Genomic DNA, 7448 nt, shown 5'->3' with positions numbered 1-7448 from the left:
CATTGCACTGATTTATCTTTATTTATGGAAACCCACTCTTTGCAGAACCAATATTTTGGGGGCTTATTCCCTTCATTCTCCAATATAGAGGCAGAAGGCGAAAAAATATGTATCTGTGCTAGACTTTGGTAAAGTAGGAAAATATTCATTTATTTAATTCCATAATCTAAAACATTTTACATTACAACACTATGGCATTTTGTAATGTAAATTATTTTGAGAGAAGAAAAGTTTAATTTGAGCAAACAAAATTCATTGCTGCGTGCAAGAAATGTATTCCAGTGTTTGCTATTTTCCATATACACACACAATAACAGCCCCTTTCGCTCAGTTGTTGGCATCTGCTCTTGCTCAGATCTCTGCTCTGTGTGCTCACAGACATCTGCCGACCCCCTTTCAGTGTGTCGTTCACGCTCACAACATCTCTGCTTCATGAGCGCTCAACTCTCTGTACACCATTATAAGAGTGCCACAAAACCAGCCAATCAGACTAGGATGCAAACATTGTGATTGGCTGTTACGGTCTTCAATCACCTTGCTAGCTACTACATTCCAGAAACACAATATATATATATATATATATATATATATATATATATATATATATATATATATATATATATATTAAAAAATAAAATAATTAAACATACTAACCAAAAATGGATATAGCTACATTCTGGACCGTGGGGCTGTTACTGTGTGTGTATATGGATGATAGCAAACACTGAAGTACATTTTTTACATGCAGCAATGAATTTTATTCGCTCAAATTAAACTTTTCTTCTCTCAAAATAATTTTCTCCTCAAAATGCAACATTTGCGCTTACATTTTTTTTTAAAAGTACTCAGAATAGAGACAAAAATAAAGCCATACAACACCAATCCCATTAAAGGGGACAGTGCTTTACAAGCTCATTTTGATCAGGACAAGTTTTCCTCTGAGTTAAACTAATAAGACTTTTCTCTGTGTGCAGCTGGCTGTGAGATGAAGGCTCGAGGACATCTACATAGAGCTTAAATATTTCAGAATACTTCATAGGTTCAGTCTCAGGGAGTGAAGCTTCACCACGATCATTTTCGGAGTTCTGGTCTCCTGCTGATCAAACTACAAGTCTTAGATTAGAACTACAGTCTTCTAAATATTATTTTAGGAAAGTTATTCTCACAGGACAACATGACTGATTTTTTCCATATTTGTCCAAATGTTTTTTCATCACTTTTCGCTGTTATTATATATATTTGAAATGAGTCATATCAAGAAAGTACATAAAAAAGAAAACAATTAAATCAGACACAAATATTTTGATTTAGCTGTACACAGTATTTTTGGAGTGCAGTACTTTATCCTGTCAGCGCTCCCATGACAACAAACTGTTGTTCAATGTTATCCTGATGGAGGGCTCATTCGTTTTAGCTGCTTAGATGTTCCCCTGGGTCTCATTGTGACCTCTCAGACTCTTTAACAGCTCAGACACAAAAACATGAAAATCAGAGACAGAGAAGCTCTATTCTGTTTCCTGTGCCTTCTAGTTTAGTTCCTCTTTGTTTCTGTGTTCCCTCTGTCTCACCAGTCAATCGTGTCTCCATGTCAGTGTCAAGTTTGCATCTTAGTCTGTTTCTCATATTTCCTGTTTTTTTTCCTTTTGATAGTCCTTCGTCTAGTGTTCAGTGTGTTCAGTTTTGCTTTCTACCTGTCTCGTGTGTGTGATTACTCCCAGCTGTGTTCCCCTCCTGTCTCATCACCACCTACCTTCTCTCAGATGACCTTCCCTCCCCTAAATTACGAAAGAAATCCTTCACCCGTTTACTCTTATAGGACACCCTTCTGGGTGGAGGTCCAGTTTGGTTCCTGTGAATAATGATGGAGCAGTGATGTGAGTGCTGTGCTGTGACACGGAGAAGAGTCATGGACAGTTAGAGATGGTCATCTCACCTCTGAGCTTTGGTCTGGCTCTCATGTTCCCCACACAGACTGGTTTTAGAGGGAAGGACTCCCTCCTCTCTGTCCCCACACTGATCCATGCTGATGAATTCACATCCACATCAGCTCACACACACTTTACACACCTTTACCTGCAGAGGAAACACAAATCATTCATGTGCATGTAACCCAGGTTATTTTCTGAAGTATGAGATTCCTGATCATTTTGCAGTCATCGAACGCACCACAGTCACCTACCCCTCTAGAATTTTCTTTTTCATCTGTTCATCTGATGAGGAGCACGCTGTTCTCACACCCTCTGCAAGCTGGAAATTCGGGTACACTTAACATGAGTAGCTATAGATAAGTTTACGAAACATTTATACTTGTATGTTTTGTTGGGAACACAGTGGTAAGACACTAAAAGAAAATGGGTATTGTTTAAAATTGTGTTTTAATATGTGTGTTTATGTTAAGTGAGTGTGGTGTTCATTGTGTGCTGGAGATTGTCAAGAGGAGAAATATTTTACTGCTATTATTTGCTGCTATTTTTTATGATCATTATTACTATTCCATTAATTATTAATATTGATAGTGCATTTAGATGTTTAAACATATTGGCACCCAATTAAGCTTTTATTACAGGTCCAGGAAGAACCACTTTAAATTGTTGAGTTGAATCTATAACCCGAAATGCTTTTGAATCTATAATCTTAAAAGTTTATGGGCAGACTGCATTGTGAAAGAAAAGGCCTAACGCTGAGTATCCTCAAAATAAGACAGGAAACTGCATGCTTCTGCAGAAGTGAAACCGAAAGCACAGTCTCAGTGCAAGTAATTCTGAGGAGCAGTTTGGATGATGCTATTATCATCTTTGATGCATTTATCTTTGATTAAGCTTTGATTAAGCTTTAAGTAGTTGTATTAGATTGAAACATTTGTTTTATACATTTTACATATAAGTCAAGATCATTACACACAGGATGGCCTTAGCCTGGTTGCCTAAGTTTAGGTCAACTAAGGTGCAGAGAGCATATGCAAACTCTGTGCACGCACAGACAGACATACACCCACATACACATACATATTAGGTAGACTCATTTATATAGGTAAGAGTTTAATTATGCTTTGCTTGCAACTGCAAAATTGTGCCTGAGTGACAGTTTGTGCAGAACGTGGACCTGATGTTCCAGAAGATAAGCCTGGGCAGGACGGTGACAGGAAGCACCTGGGGTCGAGCCGAAGACAATGTTCTTTGTTAAAAACTGTGTTCAAAGTTAACTGAACGTTTGTGGTTTTGGAGTGACGTATGCTTTGTTTGAGTCTGCCTGGCAACAGGCAGACTGCCAACCCTATAAAGTCTTTGTTCTGACTATTGTAAGTTAGTTCAACGCTGAATCTGCACAGTGTTGGACTCCGCATGTGTGTACATTAAAATCTCCGTCTAATTGCACCAGCCCGGATCAGTGGTTATTATTTTTGGATTCCGCCTCAATATTTGAACTTAGATCTTACTGTTCCAGTCAAAGACCTGGGTCTAGGGACCCAGGGTTCTTGAATTGTTTATGGACATGGGTACATTGGCCACACCTGAAGAGGATGATCACACACACCTGCAGCTGATCAAACCTCGTCGTGGGAGCTATTTAGCAGAGTGGCTGAGTTCCCACCGACACTGGATTGTTGCGTAAGACTCGATGTCTGTGTTTGAGCTTTGTGTAAAGTCCAATGCATCATGGGATTCCCATGATGCATTGAGTTTTTCCCTTCCAGTCACCTTTCTCACTCACTATGTGCTAATAGACCTCTCTGCATCGAATCATATCTGTTATTAATCTCTGTCTCTCTTCCACAGCATGTCTTTATCCTGTTTTCCTTCTTTCACCCCAACCGGTCGCAGCAGATGGCCGCCCCTCCCTGAGCCTGGTTCTGCGGAGGTTTCTTCCTGTTAAAGGGAGTTTTTCCTTCCCACTGTCGCCAAAGTGCTTGCTCATAGGGGTCATATGATTGTTGGGTTTTCTCTGTATTTATTATTGTGCTATCTATTGTACAATATAAAGCGCCTTGAGGCGACTTTTGTTGTGATTTGGCGCTATATAAATAAAATTGAATTGAATTGAATTGAATTAATGCATGCCCGCGAGAGTTTGTGTCCTATTTTTGCCCAAGAGGAGCGTGAAAATAGGAAGGCAGCGATCACTGGGAGTGCGAAGACACGGGAGCGGAGAGCACAGAGACATGGACTTTTTGGGGAAAGACACGACATGCCAGTCAAGGGAGAGCACGGGGATTTATTGTCATATGTTGTACTGTAAATAAATGCACTTTTCAGCATAAAGAGTCCAGCATTTGGGTCCTCATTCCCCACTTCCCCACGGTCTGCCTCGCTGACCATGACAGTTCCTGTGGTGAAGCAGCTACTACCAATCTCCTTTATGAAACTAGTCTCTGATGGGATACATATTTGGGACATTTTTCAATTCTTGTAACTTCTTTTCAGAGAAACTGTGTGATTTTGGGGCCTGAACACTGTGGTGAAATTGATGATACAGATTCTTACTGAACTGCCAAAGACCAAGAGTCCTGATATCCAAGCATTAAAGCTTAGGTGTAAATACAGATTACGTCTGATGTGTTGGATTAACATCCACTCTATCTGAGACCAGTGTTGGGTAAGTAACTTTAAATTAGTAAGTTAGTTACATTACTAGTTACTTCTATCAAAAGTAACTCAGTTACTTCAAGTTACTCGTTACTTTCAAAGTAACTTTGGTTTTACTCAGACGTCTCTTGTTAATGTGTTGCTTCCCTAACTGGATACCCAGCAAGGATGCCAGTCTTCTAGCTTGCGTACATGTTAGCACTATCCTGCCACAAGTGCATTGTGCCACCTAATGGCCTGAACCTAAAATGGGTCCCACTGTTTCAATTCCTTGGAATTGTTTGCCATTTTTACAAACGATTCCCTTATCGATTCCAGTCACCCCGAATGACGTCACCACGTTGCGGAGCGTCATTTACCTAGCAGGGCGCCTAAGCGGCTCAAATGCTCAAAAGTTTGGTTATACTTTACGAGAACGGATGACAACAGGGCAACTTGCAATACTTGCAAAGTAGATATTTCATTTAAAGGAGCAAACACTACAAATATGCAAAAGCATTTGCTCACAAAACACGCGATAACCTTAAATGAATGTCATGTTTTTAATTCCGCTCCGGACTCGTGAATCTCAACCCAGCAGCAGCGGTAACGTTTGCACTTCCTCTCCCATTAATACGGCATTTAAATAATCAACTAACTGTGCATATTATGTTAGCGCGATCTGCCTTATTACAAAACCTGCCATTACTGTGCGCTTAATTTAGGTGACCATGATGAGAGAGACAGACAGAGTCTGGCTGGCAGTTCTCGCTGCAGTCTACCGTTAGCGTCTCCTTTCAGGCCAGGATAGACAAATGTCACCGAGCAGTGACTAAGTTTGTGGTCAAAGGCTTGCACCCATTTGCCACAGCAGATGCCCCGATTTTCGGTAAGTGAATGTGTTTAATTGTAGGCAGGGACATTACTGGATATTCTTGTGTAATTGCTACAGAATAATTTATGTTATACTTTGTTATTGCTACAGAAGAATATTTATTTTATTATTTTATATTTACAATTTTTTTTCCTGGGGACCCTGTGACACCCTATTGAAGAGCCATAGGCTGTGGATCTCTTAAGATCTCACTGTTGGGTTTGTAAGGCCATGTTACTCCTAAATTTCTGTCTTGTTGAAAGAGAAGATATAAAATAAAGTTCTAAGCTAATCGACCTTAGTGTTCACCTTTTTTTTAAAAGAATCGATAAGAGAATCGATAAGAGAATCGATAAAGAATCGAATTGTTAAGCAGAATCGAAAATGGAATTGTAATCGTGAAAATCTTATCAATACCCATCCCTAAGTGTGAGTGCAAGTTAATGATGAAATGAATGAAACTAAATTAGAAATTAACAATGTTTGTTTTATCTGTCACTTTTTAATCTGTCTGTTTTAATCTATTTCTACAAATGCAACCCTCTACAAATGCAAACACATCATTCTGGGGTTGATGCAGCAGTGTTATAAATCTAATCATTGTACGTAATATCACTTGGAAGAAGCAGTGGATCGCAAAACACGATATATACTGTGTTGCAACTTTTAAAAGGTATATTTATTTTTGCCATTGAAATGGGTAGAAAGTATACTTTTAACAGTGCCAACATTAAACTGTGCCTCAGACGATTTAGGAGCTGTAGGTATCAAAATAGTGCAAAAAATGTAGTGCAAATATGGTTCAACACAAACACAGTGAGGTTTGTCCATTCTTTGTAAACTTAACTGAAAACAGCTGAACTGCCCCAACTGGAGACCTCATGTTCAGTAACGACGGGCAAACTAAAAAGTATTTTTAGCCTCACAAAGAGAAATAAAATAAATAATAAGTATGTTCAGCCTCACAAAGAAAAATAAAATAAATAATAAATATTTTCACCCTCATAAATAGTCAATATTTAACCAAAATAATATTTCCTCCAGTCAGGCCATGTAGATCAATAAAATATAGTGGTAGATTAAGTGCTTCAGTGGTCTAAGATTCTAGCCTACGTCACAGCGTCACGTGCGCTTTTTACATCCAACACGGAAACTGCAGTCGTGGTGCTTTCAATTGTACTCAGAACTCGGAAATTCTGCTTTTAGGCAGTGTAGGCAGTGTTGCCAACTTAGCGACTTTGTTGCTATATTTAGCGAGTTTTCAGACCCCCTTTGTGACTTTTTTTCCAAAAAACGACTAGCGACAAATCTGGTGACTTTTTCTGGTGTTATTGGAGACTTATGACGACTTTTTCACGTGAATGCACGTTTCGCTCTTACTCTCACAAGCAACGGGTGCTGCCGTGGGCACCTCGCCCGTGCGAAAACGCTCAGAGGCGGCAGGTAGTCCTCATGCAGCAGTCGCCCCCAGCTGGTGTCAGAGCAGGAGATATTCACCACCACGCGTACAAACTGCAATGGAATCGTGCATGAGCGAAGCTGCTGCTTCCCCTCCGGAGCAGCAGTAACTGTACATTTTTCTTAGTGCATTGATTCTGAAATCAATGCACTACAATACATCATTCCAATCATTGCAAACTTAGAAACTGAATGTCCTTGCTGAGCCTTAATTCCATCTTGTACATCCGATTTCGGCTGAAGCTGCCTGGTGAGGCTTGCTATGTCCATTTTGATTATTAATGGTTAAAAATGTTCTTCTTTTACTGTTAATTTTTGTGGATCACAAGGTTTAAAACTACTTAAAATGACACACACACACACACACACCAAAAAAGTAACTCTGCCAGAGTGCCTATTTTGGGTCACTTTTGCTGATCCCAAGTCCAGATAAAGGAGGAGGGTTGGAATTACTGAAAACAATAATGGCTAAGAGAAATTTAATTTGTAGTTCTAAATATATTCTAAATGCTTTTAGGGTGTTTTTTACTCACTTTATGTCTCTTCCACGATGT

The sequence above is a fragment of the Oreochromis aureus genome, linkage group 15 (genome assembly GCF_013358895.1).
Source record: "Oreochromis aureus strain Israel breed Guangdong linkage group 15, ZZ_aureus, whole genome shotgun sequence".
Taxonomy (NCBI): domain Eukaryota; kingdom Metazoa; phylum Chordata; class Actinopteri; order Cichliformes; family Cichlidae; genus Oreochromis; species Oreochromis aureus.
This window is presented reverse-complemented; position numbering follows the sequence as displayed.